Raw genomic sequence first — 22,055 nt, forward strand, 5'->3', positions numbered from 1 at the left:
GAAGGACCTGGGGGTCTCAACTCAGACTGAGGAGACAGACAGGGCTCTCAGCACTTCAGAGAGGCTTCAGAAGAGCAGGCAGCACCCACAGGATTCCCAGGGCACGGGGACAAAGGAGTTGCAATTTGCGGTCATCGCCGCACTACACAAAGGGGTCCTGCGCCACTGGTGAAAAACTCAGGGAGCTCAGCGTCACAGGATAGAGTGCTGGGGACCTGGGCTATGCTGTGTACAAAGAATTCCTTGGAGAAGTGCGCAGAAGCCCTAGGAGCTGCAAAAAATGCAGTGTACAGGGGGACTGTCTGGCTCGGGGTTGCAAGCTCTTACCTCCACCAAATTTGGACAGTTGGACCTTTGGATAGTCATGGTCACTTCGGTCTACCAACCATGTTCCAGGATCCACGCTAGCCATCAGGGGAGGGGACCCAGACTACCGATCCTCCATGCAGAGAGGTGCCTGCTGAAGCAGGGGAGTGACTCTGTCACTCCATGTGACATTCTTTCGGTCCTTCTGGTGCAGGATGAAAACAGGCAGTCTTCGGAGCATGCACGACCTGGAAACTATTGTAGTTGCTGGCAGGAGCGGAAATTACAGAGTTGCAGTAGCCTTCTTGAATACGTTGTTGCAGTTGTAGAGTTCCTGGAGCAATTTTGCGGTTGATCCAACCATAGAAGGTGAAGCAGAGGTTGGAGAGGATTCCTGCTGGAGCCTTGCAATCCAAATCTGGGTAAACACCCAGAGGAGAGACCTTAACCTCTTCTGTGCCTTGGACGAGATGATCTCGTCCAAGGCTACAGTTCCCCTGTGCCTTGGACGAGATCATCTCGTCCATGGCACAGGGGAACTTGGGGGCGCGCTAGCGCGCCCCCCGTGCACCCCCCCTTCCCCCCCCAAGTCGGGGATGGAAGGGGAAGACCTTCCCCTTCCACCCCGACCCCCCCCCCACCCCCCCTGTGACGTCAGCGCGCGCGCGCGCGCTGATGTGTCACAGGGGCCTCCCTCGTAGCGCTGGAAGCTCTGCTTCCAGCGCGATTGAAAAAGAAATGCAAAAGCATTTCTTTTTCAATCACTTGGGAGGCCCGGAGGGGCTTCAAAGGGAAGGAAAAGTATTTCCTTCCCTTTGAAGTCCCTCCGAGGGTTTCAAAAGCCGGATTGCTTGCAATCCGGCTTTTGAAACCCCACTAGACACCAGGGATTTTTTTTTTTTTCATTGAAATAGACAAAAGGGAGCGACCCCTTGGGCAAGGGTCGCTCCCAGGGGGGGCATTTTTTTTAAAAGGCTTTTTCTGCCCCCAGGGGGGGCAGAAACCTCTAGGCACCAGGGACCATTTGTTTTTTTTGTTTTTTTTTTGTTTCATTTTTTTTTATTGAGGTGGGGAGCGACCCCTTAGGCAAGGGTCGTTCCCCTTGGGGGGAAATTATATTTTGGCCATTTCTGCCCCCCTTGGGGGCAGATTGGCCTATTTTGATGAGGCCAATCTGCCCCCAAAGGGGGTAGAAACCACTAGACACCAGGGAGTTTTTTCTTTGCGTGAATTTCACGCAAAGGGAGCGACCACTTAGGCAAGGGTCGCTCCCTGGGGGGGAGGGTAATTTATTTTAGGCCATTTCTGCCCCCCCTGGGGGCAGATCGGCCTATTATTAGGCCGATCTGCCCCCAGGGGGGGAAGAAACCTCTAGGCGCCAGGGCAAATTTTTTTGTGTGTTTTTTTTTTTTGTTCTTTTTTTTTTTTTAGAGATGGGGAGCGACCCATCAGGCAAGGGTCGCTCCCCTGGGGGGCAAATTGTATTTAGACCATTTGTGACCCCCTGGGGGCAGATTGGCCGATTTTAGGTCAATCTGCCCCCAAGGGGGCAGAAACCACTAGGCACCGGGGATTTGTTTTTTGGCGCCAATGTCACGCAGGGGGAGCGACCCCGTAGGCAAGGGTCGCTCCCTGGGGGGGGGGGTGGGGGTTGGGGGGGCAAATTTATTTTAGGCCATTTCTGCCCCCCCGGGGGACAGATAGGCCTATTATTAGGCCGAACTGCCCCCGGGGGGGGGGCAGAACACTCTAGGCGCCAGGGCAATTTTTTTTTGTGTGTTTTTTTTGTTGTTTCTTTTTTTAGAGATGGGGAGCGACCAATCAGGCAAGGGTCGCTCCCCTGGGGGGGCAAATTGTATTTAGACCATTTCTGCCCCCCTGGGGGCAGATTGGCCAATTTTAGGTCAATCTGCCCCCAAGGGGGCAGAAACCACTAGGCACCGGGGATTTGTTTTTTGGCGCCAATGTCATGCAGGGGGAGCGACCCCGTAGGCAAGGGTCGCTCCCGGGGGGGGGGTGGGGGTTGGGGGGGCAAATTTATTTTAGGCCATTTCTGCTCCCCCGGGGGACAGATCGGCCTATTATTAGGCCGAACTGCCCCCGGGGGGGGGGGGGCAGAACACTCTAGGCACCAGGGCAATTTTTTTTTTGTGTTTTTTTTTTGGGTTGTTTCTTTTTTTAGAGATGGGGAGCGACCCATCAGGCAAGGGTCACTCCCCTGGGGGGGCAAATTGTATTTAGACCATTTCTGCCCCCCTGGGGGCAGATTGGCCAATTTTAGGTCAATCTGCCCCCAAGGGGGCAGAAACCACTAGGCACCGGGGATTTGTTTTTTGGCACCAATGTCACGCAGGGGGAGCGACCCCGTAGGCAAGGGTCGCTCCCGGGGGGGGGATGGGGGTTGGGGGGGCAAATTTATTTTAGGCCATTTCTGCCCCCCGGGGGACAGATCGGCCTATTATTAGGCCGAACTGCCCCCCGGGGGGGGGCAGAACACTCTAGGCGCCAGGGCAATTTTTTTTTTGTGTGTTTTTTTTTTGTTGTTTCTTTTTTTAGAGATGGGGAGCGACCCATCAGGCAAGGGTCGCTCCCCTGGGGGGGCAAATTGTATTTAGACCATTTCTGCCCCCCTGGGGACAGATTGGCCAATTTTAGGTCAATCTGCCCCCAAGGGGGCAGAAACCACTAGGCACCGGGGATTTGTTTTTTGGCGCCAATGTCACGCAGGGGGAGCGACCCCGTAGGCAAGGGTCGCTCCCGGGGGGGGATGGGGGTTGGGGGGGCAAATTTATTTTAGGGCATTTCTGCCCCCCCCCCTGGGGCCGGCTGAGCTACAGGCCAAACACCACAGGTAGGCACCTTGCAAAAAACACCTCTGTTTTCTGTGAAAAAATATGTTGTGTCCACGTTGTGTTTTGGGCTATTTCCTTTTGTGGGCGCTAGGCCTACCCACACAAGTGATGTACCATTTTTATCGAGAGACTTAGGGGAACGCTGGGTGGAAGGAATTTTGTGGCTCCTCTCAGATTTCAGAACTTTCTGTCACCGAAATGAGAGGAAAAAGTGTTTTTTGGGCCAAATTTTGATGTTTGCAAAGGATTCTGGGTAACATAACCTGGTCAGAGCCCCGCAAGTCACCCCATCTTGGATTCCCCTGGGTTTCTAGTTTTCAAAAATGCACTGGTTTGCTAGGTTTCCTCAGGTGTCGGCTGAGCTACAGGCCAAAATCCACAGGTAGGCACTGCTTTTTATAAAAAAATGTGATGTGTCCACGTTGTGTTTTGGGCCCTTTCCTTTCGTGGGCGCTAGTCCTACCCACACAAGTGAGGTATCATTTTTATCGGGAGACTTGGGGGAACGCTGGGTAGAAGGAAATTTGTGGCTCCTCTCAGATTCCAGAACTTTCTGTCACCGAAATGAGAGGAAAAAGTGTTTTTTGGGCCAAATTTTGATGTTTGCAAAGGATTCTGGATAACAGAACCTGGTCCGAGCCCCGCAAGTCACCCCTCCTTGGATTCCCCTAGGTCTTTAGTTTTCAGAAATGCACAGGTTTGGTAGGTTTCCCTAGGTGCCGGCTGAGCTAGAGGCCAAAATCTACAGGTAGGCACTTCGCAAAAAACACCTCTGTTTTTTTCCAAAATTTAGGATGTGTCCACGTTGCGCTTTGGGGTGTTTCCTGTCGCCGGCACTAGGTCTACCCACGCAAGTGAGGTATCATTTTTATCGGGAGACTTGGGGGAACGCTGGGTGGAAGGAAATTTGTAGCTCCTCTCAGATTCCAGAACTTTCTGCCACAGAAATGTGAGGGACATGTGTTTTTTTAGACAAATTTTGAGGTTTGCAAAGGATTCTGGGTAACAGAACCTGGTCCGAGCCCCGCAAGTCACCCCTCCTTGGATTCCCCTAGGTCTCTAGTTTTCAGATATGCACAGGTTTGGTAGGTTTCCCTAGGTGCCGGCTGAGCTAGAGGCCAAAATCTACAGGTAGGCACTTCGCAAAAAACACCTCTGTTTTTTTCCAAAATTTAGGATGTGTCCACGTTGCGCTTTGGGGTGTTTCCTGTCGCCGGCGCTAGGCCTACCCACGCAAGTGAGGTATCATTTTTATCGGGAGACTTGGGGGAACGCTGGGTAGAAAGAAATTTGTGGCTCCTCTCAGATTCCAGAACTTTCTGCCACAGAAATGTGAGTAACATGTGTATTTTTAGCCAAATTTTGAGGTTTGCAAAGGATTCTGGGTAACAGAACCTGGTCCGAGCCCCGCAAGTCACCCCTCCTTGGATTCCCCTAGGTCTCTAGTTTTCAGAAATGCACAGGTTTGGTAGGTTTCCCTAGGTGCCGGCTGAGCTAGCGGCCAAAATCTACAGGTAGGCACTTCGCAAAAAACACCTCTGTTTTTTTCCAAAATTTAGGATGTGTCCATGTTGCGCTTTGGGGTGTTTCCTGTCGCCGGCGCTAGGCCTACCCACACAAGTGAGGTATCATTTTTATCGGGAGACGTGGGGGAACGCTGGGTGGAAGGAAATTTGTGGCTCCTCTCAGATTCCAGAACTTTCTGCCACAGAAATGTGAGGAACATGTGTTTTTTTAGCCAAATTTTGAGGTTTGCAAAGGATTCTGGGTAACAGAACCTGGTCCGAGCCACACAAGTCACCCCTCCTTGGATTCCCCTAGGTCTCTAGTTTTCAGAAATGCACAGGTTTGGTAGGTTTCCCTAGGTGGCGGCTGAGCTAGAGGCCAAAATCTACAGGTAGTCACTTTGCTAAAAACAGCTCTGTTTTCTGTGATATGTCCACGTTGTGTTTTGGGGCACATCCTGTCGCGGGCGCTAGGCCTACCCACACAAGTGAGGTATCATTTTTATCGGGAGACGTGGGGGAACGCTGGGTGGAAGGAAATTTGTGGCTCCTCTCAGATTCCAGAACTTTCTGCCACAGAAATGTGAGGAACATGTGTTTTTTTAGCCATTTTTTGAGATTTGCAAAGGATTCTGGGTAACAGAACCTGGTCCGAGCCCCGCAAGTCACCCCTCCTTGGATTCCCCTAGGTCTCTAGCTTTCAGAAATGCACAGGTTTGGTAGGTTTCCCTAGGTGCCGGCTGAGCTAGAGGCCAAAATCTACAGGTAGGCACTTCGCAAAAAACAGCTCTGTTTTCTGTGATATGTCCACGTTGTGTTTTGGGGCATATCCTGTCGCGGGTGCTAGGCCTACCCACACAAGTGAGGTATCATTTTTATCGGGAGACGTGGGGGAACGCTGGGTGGAAGGAAATTTGTGGCTCCTCTCAGATTCCAGAACTTTCTGCCACAGAAATGTGAGGGACATGTGTTTTTTTAGACAAATTTTGAGGTTTGCAAAGGATTCTGGGTAACAGAACCTGGTCCGAGCCCCGCAAGTCACCCCTCCTTGGATTCCCCTAGGTCTCTAGTTTTCAGAAATGCACAGGTTTGGTAGGTTTCCCTAGGTGCCGGCTGAGCTAGAGGCCAAAATCTACAGGTAGGCACTTCGCAAAAAACACCTCTGTTTTTTTCCAAAATTTAGGATGTGTCCACGTTGCGCTTTGGGGTGTTTCCTGTCGCCGGCGCTAGGCCTACCCATGCAAGTGAGGTATCATTTTTATCGGGAGACTTGGGGGAACGCTGGGTAGAAGGAAATTTGTGGCTCCTCTCAGATTCCAGAACTTTCTGCCACAGAAATGTGAGTAACATGTGTATTTTTAGCCAAATTTTGAGGTTTGCAAAGGATTCTGGGTAACAGAACCTGGTCCGAGCCCCGCAAGTCACCCCTCCTTGGATTCCCCTAGGTCTCTAGTTTTCAGAAATGCACAGGTTTGGTAGGTTTCCCTAGGTGCCGGCTGAGCTAGAGGCCAAAATCTACAGGTAGGCACTTCGCAAAAAACACCTCTGTTTTTTTCCAAAATTTAGGATGTGTCCACGTTGCGCTTTGGGGTGTTTCCTGTCGCCGGCGCTAGGCCTACCCACACAAGTGAGGTATCATTTTTATCGGGAGACGTGGGGGAACGCTGGGTGGAAGGAAATTTGTGGCTCCTCTCAGATTCCAGAACTTTCTGCCACAGAAATGTGAGGAACATGTGTTTTTTTAGCCAAATTTTGAGGTTTGCAAAGGATTCTGGGTAACAGAACCTGGTCCGAGCCACACAAGTCACCCCTCCTTGGATTCCCCTAGGTCTCTAGTTTTCAGAAATGCACAGGTTTGGTAGGTTTCCCTAGGTGGCGGCTGAGCTAGAGGCCAAAATCTACAGGTAGTCACTTTGCTAAAAACAGCTCTGTTTTCTGTGATATGTCCACGTTGTGTTTTGGGGCACATCCTGTCGCGGGCGCTAGGCCTACCCACACAAGTGAGGTATCATTTTTATCGGGAGACGTGGGGGAACGCTGGGTGGAAGGAAATTTGTGGCTCCTCTCAGATTCCAGAACTTTCTGCCACAGAAATGTGAGGAACATGTGTTTTTTTAGCCAAATTTTGAGATTTGCAAAGGATTCTGGGTAACAGAACCTGGTCCGAGCCCCGCAAGTCACCCCTCCTTGGATTCCCCTAGGTCTCTAGTTTTCAGAAATGCACAGGTTTGGTAGGTTTCCCTAGGTGGCGGCTGAGCTAGAGGCCAAAATCTACAGGTAGTCACTTTGCTAAAAACAGCTCTGTTTTCTGTGATATGTCCACGTTGTGTTTTGGGGCATATCCTGTCGCGGGCGCTAGGCCTACCCACACAAGTGAGGTATCATTTTTATCGGGAGACGTGAGGGAACGCTGGGTGGAAGGAAATTTGTGGCTCCTCTCAGATTCCAGAACTTTCTGCCACAGAAATGTGAGGAACATGTGTTTTTTTAGCCAAATTTTGAGGTTTGCAAAGGATTCTGGGTAACAGAACCTGGTCCGAGCCCCGCAAGTCACCCCTCCTTGGATTCCCCTAGGTCTCTAGTTTTCAGAAATGCACAGGTTTGGTAGGTTTCCCAAGGTGGCGGCTGAGCTAGAGGCCAAAATCTACAGGTAGTCACTTTGCTAAAAACAGCTCTGTTTTCTGTGATATGTCCACGTTGTGTTTTGGGGCATATCCTGTCGCGGGCGCTAGGCCTACCCACACAAGTGAGGTATCATTTTTATCGGGAGACGTGGGGGAACGCTGGGTGGAAGGAAATTTGTGGCTCCTCTCAGATTCCAGAACTTTCTGCCACAGAAATGTGAGGAACATGTGTTTTTTTAGCCAAATTTTGAGGTTTGCAAAGGATTCTGGGTAACAGAACCTGGTCCGAGCCACACAAGTCACCCCTCCTTGGATTCCCCTAGGTCTCTAGTTTTCAGAAATGCACAGGTTTTGTAGGTTTCCCTAGGTGGCGGCTGAGCTAGAGGCCAAAATCTACAGGTAGTCACTTTGCTAAAAACAGCTCTGTTTTCTGTGATATGTCCACGTTGTGTTTTGGGGCATATCCTGTCGCGGGTGCTAGGCCTACCCACACAAGTGAGGTATCATTTTTATCGGGAGACGTGGGGGAACGCTGGGTGGAAGGAAATTTGTGGCTCCTCTCAGATTCCAGAACTTTCTGCCACAGAAATGTGAGGGACATGTGTTTTTTTAGACAAATTTTGAGGTTTGCAAAGGATTCTGGGTAACAGAACCTGGTCCGAGCCCCGCAAGTCACCCCTCCTTGTATTCCCCTAGGTCTCTAGTTTTCAGAAATGCACAGGTTTGGTAGGTTTCCCTAGGTGCCGGCTGAGCTAGAGGCCAAAATCTACAGGTAGTCACTTTGCTAAAAACAGCTCTGTTTTCTGTGATGTGTCCACGTTGTGTTTTGGGGCATATCCTGTCGCGGGTGCTAGGCCTACCCACACAAGTGAGGTACCATTTTTATCGGGAGACTTGGGGGAACATAGATTAGCAAAACAAGTACTATTGCCCCTTGTCTTTCTCTACATTTTTTCCTTCCAAATATAGGAGTGTGTGTAAAAAAGACATCTATTTGAGAAATTCCCTGTAATTCACGTGCTACTATGGTCACCCCGGAATTCAGAGATGTGCAAATAACCACTGCTCCTCAACACCTTATCTTGTGCCCTTTTTGGAAATGCAAAGGTTTTCTTGATAGCAATTTTTTACTCCTTATATTTCAGCAAATGAATTGCTGTATACCCGGTATAGAATGAAAACGCACTGCAGGGTGCAGCTCATTTATTGGCTCTGGGTTCCTCGGGTTCTTGATGAACCTACAAACCCTATATATCCCCGCAACCAGAGGAGTCCAGCAGACGTAACGGTATATTGCTTTCGATAATCTGACATTGCAGGGAAAAGTTACAGAGTAAAACGTAGAGAAAAATTGATGGTTTTTTCACCTCAATTTCAATATTTTTCTTTTTCAGCTGTTATTTTCTGTAGGAAACCCTTGTAGGATCTACACAAATGACCCCTTGCTGAATTCAGAATTTAATCTACTTTTCAGAAATGTTTAGGTTTCTGGGATCCAGCATTGGTTTCATGACCATTCCTGTCACTGACTGGAAGGAGGCTGAAAGCACAAAAAATTGCACAAATGGGGTATGCCCCAGTAAAATGCCAAAATTGTGTTGAAAAATTGGGTTTTCTGATTCAAGTCTGCCTGTTCCTGAAAGCTGAGAAGCTGCTGAGTTTAGCACCGCAAACCCTTTGTTGATGCCATTTTCAGGGGAAAAACCACAAGCCTTCTTCTGCAGCCACTTTTTCCAATTTTTTTGAAAAAAACGAAATTTTCACTGTATTTTGGCCAATTTCTTGGCCTCCTTCAGGGGAACCCACAAAGTCTGGGTACCTCTAGAATCCCTAGGATGTTGGAAAAAAAGGACGCAAATTTGGCTTGGTTAGCTTATGTGGACAAAAAGTTATGTGGGCCTAAGCGCGAACTGCCCCAAATAGGCAAAAAAAGGCCTGGCACAGGAGGGGGAAAAGGCCTGGCAGCGAAGGGGTTAAATAGCCCTGAGAGTTAGATTGGTCACCTAACCAGGTAAACACCTAACAGGAAGGGTCTCTGACATCACCTGCTGGCACTGACCACTCAGATGCTCCCAGAGTTCCCTGCCCATCCTAAAAACAAGATGGCAGAACTCAGGGACTCTCTGGAGGAGCTCTAGCGACCAACCCTGGGGTGGTGATGTTCAGGAGAGGGGTCACTCCCCTTTCCTGTGTCCAGTTCCGCGCCAGAGCAGGGACTGAGGGCCCCTGAACCAGTGTAGACTGGCTTATGCAAGGAGGGCACCATCCGTGCCCATCAAAGCATTTCCAGAGGTTCTAAAAGGATACCCCTCCCATGGCTGTAACACCTATCTCCAAAGGGAGAGGGTGTAACAATCCTCTCCTAAAGGAAATGCATTGTTCTGCCTTCCTGGTATTGAGCTTCTCAAGCCCCAGGATGGCAGAAGCCTGTCTGTGAGGTGGCAGCAGCTGGGGCTGCAGTGAAAACCTCAGAAAACTGGTATGGCAGTACTGGGGGTCCATGGTGGAGCCCCCAGGGTCCATGTAATTGCCCCCTCAATATCTGAACTGGATCGGGGGTAAATTTTCCAGTTCCTAAACACCACATGGGCATACTTGGGGTTACATTGTGAAGCTACATATATGTATTGACCTATATGTAGTGCACACTTATAATGGCATCCCTGCACTCACAAAGTCCGGGAAAATGGGCCTGGATGATGTGGGGCACGTCTGCTAGTGCAGGTGTGCCCTCACACACAGGTACTATTCACCTAGCCTGAAGGTTAGATATATAGGTAACTTATAAGTGACCTGATGCAGTGAAAATGGCTGTGAAATATTGCTTACACTATTTCACTCAGGCTGCAATGGCAGTCCTGAAGAAGCGTTTGTATGAGCTCCTCATGGGTGGCAAAAGAAATGCTGCAGCCCATAAGGATCTCCTGGAACCCCAATGCCCTGGGTACCTATGTAGCATATGCTAGGGACTTATAAGGTGGATCCAGTACGCCAATCTGAAGTGAAATAAGTAGTCACTAGACTACAGTGACAAATTTGGAAACAGAGAGAGCATAAGCACTGGAGTTCTGATTAGCGGGACTCCAGTGACACAGTCAAGCAAACTGACAAAACAGTAAAACATACTGTCATGTAGGCCACAAACCATAAGCACTGGGTTCCTGACTAGCAGGATCCCAGTGACACAGTTAAAACACACTGGCAATCAGGCAGAAATTAGTGGTACCATGCCAAGAAAGATGATACTTTCCTACAGATGCTCACAGAGTTCCCTGCCAACTTGGAATCCAAGATGGCAAAACCCAGGGACCCCCTGGAGGAGCTCTGAGCACCACCCTTGGGGTGGTGATGGACAGGGGAGTGGTCACTCCCCTTTCCTTTGTCCAGTTTCGCATCAGAGCAGGGACTGGGAGCCCCTGAATCGGTGTAGACTGGATTATGCAAGGAGGGCACTAAATGTCCCCTTGAAAAAATGTCCAGTGGCTTGGGGAAGCTAACCCTCCCAAGGCAGTAACACCTATTTCCAAAGGGAGAGGGTGTAACACCCCTCTCCCAAAGGAAATCCTTTGTTCTGCCTTTCTGGGCTCGTGCTGCTCAAGCAACAGGAGGGCAGAAACCTGTCTGTGAGATGGCAGCAGCTGGGGCGGCCTGGAAAACCTCAGAAGGCTGGAATGGCAAAACTAGTGGTTCTCTAAGGAGCCACAAGAGTGTATGAACTCATACAACCAATGCTTGCAAAAGTCTTGGGGTATGATTCCAACATGTCTGATACCAAACATGCCTATGTTTCGAGTTCCCATTACGAAGCTGGACATAGGTAGTGCCCTATGTCCAATACATGTGCAAAATGGCATCCCCGCACTCACGAAGTCCGGGAAAAAGGTCCTGGAGGTCATGGGGGCATCTCTGCTAGTGCAGAGGTGCTCTTACACACATCTACTCTGCACCCTGCCCTCAGGGCTGCAGGGACTGCTATAGGGGTGACATATAAATGATCTGGTGTAGTGTAAATGGCAGTGAAAGGGTTCATGCACCTTTTCACACAGGCTGCAATGGCTTTCCTGCAGAAGCCTTTGCATGGGCTCCCTATGGGTGTTAAAGATACGCTACAGCCCATAGGGATCCCCTAGAACTCCAATGCCCTGGGTACCTAAGTACCATACAATAGGTACTTATAAGGGGGCACCAGTATGACAATTGTGGGTGGAATACTGGGTTACTAGTATGTAACAACCAACTTTAGAGGAGAGAGAACACAGTCAAGCACACTGAAATCAGGCAGAAAATGTGGGCAACCATGGCAAAAAGAGGGTACTTTCCTGAATCTTCCATGGGTGTATTTTGAGAGCCTGGTTAGCAGTGTACCAGTGGACAGAGTAAAAAAATAGCAGCATCAGTCCTCCAAAAATAATATGGGTGACCACTCAAAAAAGACGTTTTCTCACAATATGTAGTTTGTAAAACTATTAAGAGAACTGAGACGCAAAATATTACGCATAAAACAATTCTAAAAATCTGGTCACTAAATAGTCATCTATTACAAACAAGGATGTCCAATATTTATATTCTTTTGAAAATAGAATAACCCTCATTTTAGAATGCTCATGGCTCAAAGTCAGCAAGCGGCCATCTGGTGCAATCAAAAATGAAATTCATCATCAAAGGACAGCTTTATCACAGTCTGCATTCTGTGATTAAGTGCAAATGCTATACAGTAATACATGGTAATTAGGCTGCAAAACAGAATTAATAGGGACTGCACATATTGACTATTAAAGTGCAATTTATTATATCGAAATAACATTCATTTCAATGGCATTTGCAAACGTAGGAGCCTCAACTGCATCCAAACTGATAGCAAAATAAACAATAATTTAAATAGAAGACAAATATAATGTTGTGCTTGGATGGATACATAATTAAGTATTGGTATTCCCTAATTCGAACTACAGGACATCAAAACAGCCCAGAATTGTACGTTATTGCAGATTTTCAGTTTTCATTTTTCCGTGATCACAACAAAAGTATGAAACAGTCTAATTTAAAATACAAAATCTGAAGCCATAGTGACAAAAAATACTGCCTGTGTGATACGCGCATCCTAGCAGGCTGCTATTTATGAAACCAGTTCAAATGGGCACGCACCAAAGTGAGTAAATCGATCATCTTCTCTGTTGTTTGTAATTCTGGAATGAATGCCAGTGTAAAAAAAGCAATACAATTGGTTATTATGACAAATTCTTCCGCGTTTTTAGCAGAAGCTTTCTTAATCTCTCCGTCAGTAAAAGAGGAGGTTTAAAGAATGTGAAATCACGTACCTATTCTGTCAGAAGTTGACATCCAGAACTTTCATCTGAGGAAGGATCCTCAGTAAGGATGGCAGTCCATAAGTGCTTAATCTGTAAATAAAAATGTGCCAGTTTCCTAAACTCTCGTCTGAAACACGCAGTTGCTGCAATTAAATGTACGAGTAGAGAATACTGATGCAGCGAAATCGTAAAGCCATTGTGAAGCTCTTTTACCCATTTACAGCCACTCCCTGCCCCTTCAACTTAAACTGGAGGCCGGAGCAGTAGTGAAGTAGCTTAGTGTTAGAATCGTGCAAAATGTGATTGTTAGAAATAGGGTCTTTTGTTGGTCCAAGGAAGGACCCTTCCTCTAGTCAGCGTAAATCGCACACAATCCAAATTATCCTGTGCACACCCTCTGCTAGCTTGGCCCTGAGCAGTCAGGTTTAACTTAGAAGGCAATTTGTAAAGTATTTGTGGAATAAACCATGCAATAACACAGTGAAACACTGCAAAAAGACACCACACAGGTTTAAAAAGATATAGGATATTTATCTGATAAAAAACAGGTCAAAACGATCAAGATTTGATAAGTATGTGTCAAAATATCACTGTTAAAAATGATAAATACAGTCTTTAGTTCTTAAAAAGTAATAAGTGTCTCTCGTAAGCACAAAGTACCTGGTTTGCGTCTAAATTATCTGCACGGGACTGCAGAGGAAGAGATGCGTGGAAAACAGGGAGGAGTGCGTCAGTTTCTCCGGATGCACACAGACAATGCGTCAATGCTTTTCCACGAAGCAAGGTCTTTGCGTAGATTTCCGGCACGCAGGCTTGGATCCTCTTTGGTTTGCTGGGTATTTGGCTGTCTCAGAGACGATGCAGAGAAATCCTGGGCGTGCAGGATGAAGTCACAGGAGCTGCATCTATCTGTTGGGCGATGAGGGGAAATTTCTATCTCACAGCAGGTGCTGTGTCGATTCCTCTTGTAGGAAGTCGGGACGTGGTGTTCTGGCAGGGCGATGCGTCAATCCAGTGGGCTGTGCGTTGAAGTTCCCGTCGCAATGCTGGCGCTGCGTCAGTCCCCACTTGGAGAGCCAGGCTGCATCATTCTGGTTCAGTGATGCAGTGATTTTCTCACTGCAGAGCAGGCTGTGCGGCGATTTTTCACTGCACAATGAGTTCCTTGCAGAGATGAACTCCTTTTAGCCCTGAGACTTCAGAAAATAGGAGACAAGCTCAATCCAAGCCCTTGGAGAGCACTTCTCAGCAGAGCCAGATGGCAGCAAGGCAGCAGGGCAACAGCGAGGCAGCAGTCCTTTGCAGAAAAGCAGTCAGGTGAGTCCTTTGGGCAGCCAGGCAGCTTTTCCTAGTAGGTTGCACGTTCTGGTTCAGAGTTTCTTTCCCAGGAGGTATCTGAGTTGGTAGGTTCAGGGAGCCAGCTTATATGCCCAAATGTGCCTTTGAAGTGGGGAAGACTTCAAAGATTGGCTTAGAAGTGCACAAGGTCCCCTTCCAGTTCGATCCTGTGTGTGAGGGTCCCAGTAGGGGGTTTGACAGCCCATTGTGTGAGGGCAGGCCACTGTCCTTTGACATGTACATGTCAGGCCCTCCACCTTCCCCGCCCAGGAAGACCCATTCAGTATGCAGATGTGTGCAGGTGTGAATGAGCATCCTGTGTTTGGGGTTGTCTCAGTGAAATACACAAGGGAGCTGTCAACTTAATCCAGCCAGACGTGTATTGTAAGGCACAGAAGGGTTTAAGTGCAGAGAAATGCTCACTTTCTAAAATTGGCATTTTCAAAAACAGTAATATTAAATCCAACTTCATCAGTCAGCAGGATTTTGTATTACCATCCTGACCATAATAAATATGACCTTATTACTTCTTTCAGATCAGAATTTACCACTCAAACAGTAAATGAGGGTAGCCCCGATGCTAGCCTAGGAAAGGAGCAGGCCTCACAGCAGTTTAAGACTAATTTTAGGAGTTTTACACTGCCAGGACATATAAACTACACAGGCACATGTTCTCCTTTTACCTACACAGCACGCTGCTCTATGGGTTACCTAGGGCCTACCTTAGGCGTGAGTTATTTGTAGATGAAGGGGAGTTTAAGGCTTGGCAAGTACTTTTAAATGTCAAGTCGAAGTGGCAGTGAAACTTCACACACAGGCCTTGCAATGGAAAGCCTGAGGCATGGTTAATGGTCTACTTATGTGGGTGGGACAATTAGTGCTGAAGGCCCACTAGTAGCATTTATTCTATAGGCCCTGGGCACATGTAGTGCACTTTACTGGGTACTTGCAAGTAAATTAAATAAGCCAATCAGGTATGAGCCAATGCCACCATGTTTTATGGGAGAGAGCATTTGAACATTAGCACTGGTTAGAAATGGTAAAGTGCACAGAGTCTTAAAACAATGTCAAAAAGTGGAGGGAGGAATGCAAAAAGTTAGGGGTGACCATCCTAAGGCTGTCAGGTCTAACATTAATACCAACATGAAACTTTGCACAGGGCTTAATAATAAGATTTTAAAAAATAAGCGATAATATAGACCCCAAAAATCTTATGGTTACTTTGCTCTTATAACGTCATAAAAGAAAATGGCCACCACTATTATTTGTAAAGTGAATATGAATCTGATGTAAGGCATCCATCACATAATTTCACATGTTTTTCTGGTCGGGAATGCCAAAAGTGGTACACATTCTGCATTATAATTGACCCCTGACGAAGTATGAGAGGTTTTTAATGGATCAAGTAAGTAAATACCTTATGTTGCAAATATAAAAGTATGTTGTACTGCCCTCGCAAACTAAAAAATTATTTTTTATTGCAGTGTTTTGAAATTGTGAAAAGATTATCTGCTGTTAAAGAGTAAAAATGTCTACCATTAATCTATGGCATAGTATTAGGTGAAATTGTGAACTGTCTTGAAGGTACACTTCAGAATTCTGAAGTATCACCAGTAATTACTTTATCTAACATCAAATCACTCATAGTTCATCATATGAAAAAGTAGGTGTAGAAAATGCAGACAAGTATGTGCACAGCACATGATTAAAAGAAAAGATTTGTGTGTTCATACCAGGACCTACAGCTGAACCAGAAGGTAGAGATATTCTTCTAATATGCAAAAACAATATAGGAGAACATATATTCTTATTCTGTATATGTAAACAAAATGCTCTTCGGGATGGTGTATGCCTGGCAAATGCAGCTGCTATTATTCAAAAAGAAATGTTTCAACTTGAAGTAGATGGAATTAGTGGACAGTTTGAGCAAAATTGCCAAGAAAAGTCAGTAGGGACTGCTATGCTAAATCTAATACAAATGATTATCGAAGGTTGTAACATTTTAAATGAAAGCACAGTGAATGATAAGAGTGCAGCTTTGTCAGTCTCACAGCTGGTTCGTTATTATACAGTTAGTGTAAGAAGGCAAATTCTAAAGGAATCATCTGGCACAAAAAAGATAATGAAACTCTATTACCTCTTCTTATTGGATTAATGGTGCATGATAAAACTCAAAAACGGTAACTAGTTGACAAACTGCAGAAATTGGGCATGTGTGTGTCATATGAGCGTGCATGAGAAGTGTTAGCAACAATAACTAACAAACAATTAAAGCAATTCTGCAATGACAGTATTGTGTGTCCAAAAGGCCTTTAAATCTCCACTTTCACTTGTGCTGCAATAGACAATATTTGTCACAATCCCTGGTCAACTTTATCTATTCAGTTATTCCACAGACCATCAATATCTCTGATACAGAGAAAATCAGATGCACAGGGAGTATAGGGGAACACACTTCAATAACGAAGTGATCAAACTCTTATGTGCAGCATTAAATATTGAGCAGAAGTTGCATTGCAGTTACCGCCCAGAAGCATCAGGACTTGTAGAGCAAATGAATGGTACACTGAAGTCAAGAATTGCCAAAATGTGTGCTGCAGCAAATCTCAAATGGCCAGATGCATTACCTTTGGTGTTGATGTCAATGCGAAACATACCTGACAGAAAGATAGGACTGTCACCCCATGAGATTCTCATGGGCAGAGCAATGAGGTTACCAGCAATCCCAGCAAATGCTCTTGTCAAAATAACAGATGATATGGTGTTGGACTACTGTAAAGGTCTGGCTGCTGTGGTTCGATCTTTCTCTCATTAGGTGCAGGCTGTTACCCTGCCACCCATCCATGACCCAGGTCACAATCTGAGAGCTGGAGATTGGGTCGTCATCAAAAAGCATGTTCAAAAGACTTGCCTTGAGCCGCGTTGGAAGGGTCCATACCAGGTGGTGCTGACAACTATGACAGCTGTGAAGTGTGCAGGGCTGCCAAATTAGTTACATGCAATCCATACCAAGAGAGTGGTGAGTCCGCAAGATCATGAAGAAGTGTTATTGAAAGCACCAACAGCTGCAAAACAGGTGGCTCTACCTGAGCCAGAAGTTGACCCAGAGCTGGTGGAAGACGGGTCAATCTCGCCAGTGAGAGACGAAAGTGCAGAAATACAGGAGGGTGAGCGATAGTCTTACTCAACATAAGCAGCAGGGGAACTGAGCACAGGAAGAGTTCTCCCAGAAGCAGACGGTGCTGGAGTACAAACAGAACAAGTGCCAGAACAACAGGGGGAAAGAGTTGAGACGGATCAAAGTCAAAGTAGTCCGACTCCTTCTGAACCCGTTGCAGGTCCATCAAGAGAAAACACCATAGAAAGAGGAAAAGAGAAGAGTCCAATCTTGAAGAGAATACTGACAGAGGGATCAAGAAAAGGAGAAATTGGCCTGAATCGCAAATTAGAAAGAAGAAGGAATTGGTCATAAATGAGCAAATAGAGGAAGAAGTAGATGCTACATGAAAAGATTAACAAAGTGAAGGAGAATTAGGTGGAGAACGAAGGTTGAAAAGAAAGTAGCAAGTTGAAGATACGCAGGTCCTGAGTGGGCATATGCGGCAACAAGTGAATAACAAAACAAGTTCATGTCCTTTTGATTTGACAGAGAAGTTCTGAATCAGTACATTGATGCAACATGAAAGGAATCAATAGACTGAGTTGTTGAGCTAATCTGAAGAAGAATTAAAAAAAAAGAGATTGTTGAAGTAAACCAAGAAATAGACATTAATAACCTGATGTGACAAATTGAAAACCCGGATGTGACAAGCTGCTAACTGAGTTTTGACAAAGGAGAAAAGGGTTCCTGTGTGTGAAACTGAATTGTGAGAAAATAATCATTTTTGATTTTTTTAATTTTGATTTTTCCTGTTGTACTTTAACTAAGAGCTATTTCTACTTTCTGATTGTTAACAGACCATGGCTGAATTAGATAATTGTGTTAGAAATATTAGATATTTTAGGTATTTGAGTGTTGGAGTGGCAATTGTGTGTGGAATAATGTTTATAATAATGATTGTGGGTATGTCTATTCATGAAATGAAAGAAGCTGCTATTACTCCTGTTCTTGAGACTACTACACTAACAGCTGTAGAGAGGTTCAAGTTAGATGAAAAATATTTGCATGACTATATTAATCACAAGGAGAGCTTTCTTCTAACGTGTTCTATCGGTTGTTGAGTGAGTATGTGGAGACAGTGGTTGCAAGGAATTATCTTGTGTGTACGCAAATTCCTTCCTCTGTGGAAGAAGGGGTTAGGTATCACAGTTTACCTCTAACATATGGCATAACTTGTAGTTTGCTACTAACCAGAATCTATAATCAACAGTATATTCAGTATTTGTATTCCAATCACAACTTAGTGTTTTCTTTTGTACCCATTATCAGGTATTTGAGTAAAGTAGCTAAGGAACATGATGTACTATTATTTAGGAGATTCGTTGAACCAACACTAACATTTGGAACTGCTTATGCACACCATAACAAACTAACTTGTTTATAAACCCCATTAGAAAAGAGCTTTATAGGACATACTGATGACAGACCTAAGGCATTGAAGGAGAAGTTAGAGAAAGGACTGGAGAAAAGGGCTTATAAGAATGATTATGCTGACACTGCTATTAAAACACAAGGAAAATTAGCTTTAGATGCATTACATGTAGGGAAGCTTTGTATATATAGGCCAAAATCACTCACTTTATTGTGGGAACGAGTGAATGTAGGCATGTATTTTTGTTTCAGAGTAAATGGACTTTTATGCTAAATGGTCAGGACCCTGTGATTCCTGAAATCTACCATATTTGTGCTTATTACCCTCTTCCTAGAGGATGGTATGGGACATGCTATTTAGGGATAGCTTTCCCTAAGATTTATCAGAAAGATGATCTAAAGAAAATACCGAAAGTGACTGAATTACATCTTGGGCGTCGGAGGAGGGAAACCTCTTCTGTAATCATGGGAGACATTTTTGGTGCAGTAATTCCTTCTGTAGGAGGTATTTTAAATGCAATTAAGATACGGAAGTTGTCTACTATTGTGGATAACATGCTGACAAACTTTACAGGGGTAATACTCCTGTTAAATACTGAATTGGCTGCAGATAGACCTATGACGCTTTAAAATAGGCTTGCTTTAGACATAATTTTTGCGAAAGATGCAGAGTCTGTAAAATGATTAATGCTAGGCATTGTTGTTCATTTATACCCGAAAATGATAAACAGATAAGAGACTTACTTACTAACTTAACTAATTCAAGCAAGGATTTGGAGGATTTGAAGGAACCAGGGGTTTGGGAGAAAGTTGGAAATGGATTTGCCTCTGTGGGAAATTGGTTTAGTAACATTTGAAATGAGGTTTTAAGGAAAATTGTCCAAGGAATACTAATTGTGATTGTTTCCATATTAGGATTATGGGGTACATGCAAACTATGGCAAAAGATTAAATTAACGAAATCTAAGAATGATCAGAGGAGAGAAGAACCACCTAGGAGACAAAGTTATAGGGAAAATTCAAGGAGAAGGCAAAAAACATCTGAGATAGTATTGTAAAATATGATAAGAAAGGTGTTATGACATATTTAGTAATCAGAGGAGGGACTGATGGAGCAAAGATGTTAATTAAGAAATCATTAATGGCTTATGTGTGTGTTTACTAATGAGAAAAATGCATATTGAAATTAATTATAGAAAAATAATGTGCATGTTTGAAAATGTGCCCTCGGGGAGTGACCACCACATGTACTAAAGTAACTAAATATGTGAAATAATGAAATTTATATGAGGTAAAACATTTTTACAAATATGTCATAATGAGATGTATAACCTATGTTTTGCATTAATTCAACAGTTTTAAGTTAGCCGTACCAGAGGCCTAGTTTCACTGGGCCTTGCTCGCTCTGAACATGGAGAGATTTGAACGCTGTGCAAAGAACTGGTAACTGGAGTCAGGAGACCTTGAACCGCACAGAGTTCAAGCTGCTTAGCTAGAACACTCTGCAATGTATCAATGGACAAGAACTAATCCGTTTCATGTAACTTGAATTTTATGAAAATTAGTAGATTCGGTAAACAAAAACTATAGGTTAAAGTTATATCTGGTGACAGACTGACCAATTAGAAATTAGAGTGATGGACTGGGAGACCCTAATAAAAAGTCATGACAAGGGGTGAGGAATCAGAACTGCGAGGAGAAAGTTGATGACGTCAGGAGACTATGTCTGAGGTGCTGATATTGGGCTTCTACTCTGTGAGCCTGATCGGTAGCTGATGTCCTGAAGACGAAGACTGACTTGTTGCTGATCCATTCTGGATAGGTAGCTATGAAAATGTGACTGACAATTTTTGTGCCTTTTCTTAAAGGTACCAACTGCACTGTTTTATAGAGATTTTCTTTTTAGGTAGATTTTTTTTTTCCAAATTGATGTTTTCTCAAAATTGTTTTCGCGTGAAGACCCACATGCTAATGCTAATCTTGGTTAGGTAGGCTGTTAGGGTTGACGTTGATAGTGACAAATGGCTGACAAACTTAATTGCTGAATTACATTATCAATGCTGATATTCAAAGCTTTTGGTGTCACTTTACTGCATATATTTTCTTCAAGAATTTATGTCTTTTAACTGCTGAATTAATAAAGAATTGAATAAAGATTGAACTAACAGCTGACTTAGAATTGTAATCAATAGGGAATAAAACTTGTGAACCCTTTTAATGAGTAGTGTTTATTTCTGATTAGTGTGGTTTCTATTGTGGTTCCATAAAGTAATATCCTGTTATTTGATGTTGATTTTTGTATTCAGTGATCACTGCATGAATAGGATACTTCATACGATTCAAAAGGTTCATCAACCTATACGCGCCCCCTTGTAAGTTTACTTACTAAGGACCAGGCGTGCTAGCAAGATTGTTTGTCTAGGATGGTACCCTTGATGTTGGAGTCATGCTGCAGCTTAGGGTAATATGCAAGGTGTTAGAGAGTGACTTTCTAGTATATTATAACTGTATTTGTATCTGCACAGTGTTTGGACCATTGGTCCTGATTGACTTGAGCACATTCTACACCTTATCTTCGCTGCCCTTGCAGACTGATTCTGCATCGACAGTTTGTGAAAGAATAAGGAGATTACCTAGGAAATTTATGGGCTTTTTTTTGCTCTGTGTGGATGTGTTTTTGGGGGAGATAGGTGGTATTGTTGTATTGTTATAGATTTGTAATCGATTTGTTCTGGTGTATGTGTGATGTATTGGATTTTATTTTGTCAATTAAAAAGGGGGTATAAGTTATATAGTTGTGTATATGTAATAGAAGTAAATGTGGGATGTGTGTCTGACTGAGGTAGCTGACATATTATAGGTTCCCTTACGACACGCAAGGGTTCCTAAAGATAACTCTCAGGAGGACATTAAAAAAAGGGGTTGGGAACTGGTTGCGTCTTCTAGGCTCTATGTCTTGGTATAAATACTGCTGTTCTTCAATAAAACTAAAGTGGTTTGACTTTATGGGAACTTTTGTCATCTTCACTTCTGCCCTTCACACATCATATTTGATTGAATTCCTGCAGGGAGTTGAATTCCCAGGAGCAGATGAGACAATAGCTGATATAGACTGTTTTTCTGGCCCGTTTTGGTTTGTCACCGTGAAGAGTTGGGTGAGTGGCATTGTTTTTGCTACACAGTACTCTGCATCAGGGCAGTGTCTGAAGTCGGGAGCTCGACCTTTAGGGTTAATTAAAATATAGCAAAGAGTTTAGAGCTTGTGCCAGCAGCAGAGCATGACCCAGGAGGGGGGTACAGTGTCTACCTGACTCTTGTCTGGTGACTATACACAAGGCTGAGTTATTCGTGGGTGAGATGATGGCTGGACACAAAGGAAACAGCAAATGTGATTTTTGGTGGAAGAGGTGAGTGGTTGTAACCCCCTTCCTTCAGTTTCTGTGCATTGTTGTTTGGCGTTCACAGCTGTCACTGTGGCCATTGTTACTGCTTCCACTGCAATGTGCTTGATCAACTGGTTATATGACAGCTTGGTAGGTTTTTAACCCCCCTGTTTTCTTACTGCAGGTTTCTATTGCTTCCAGAGAGGC

This window comes from Pleurodeles waltl, chromosome 2_2 (genome assembly GCF_031143425.1).
Source record: "Pleurodeles waltl isolate 20211129_DDA chromosome 2_2, aPleWal1.hap1.20221129, whole genome shotgun sequence".
In the NCBI taxonomy this organism is placed as follows: domain Eukaryota; kingdom Metazoa; phylum Chordata; class Amphibia; order Caudata; family Salamandridae; genus Pleurodeles; species Pleurodeles waltl.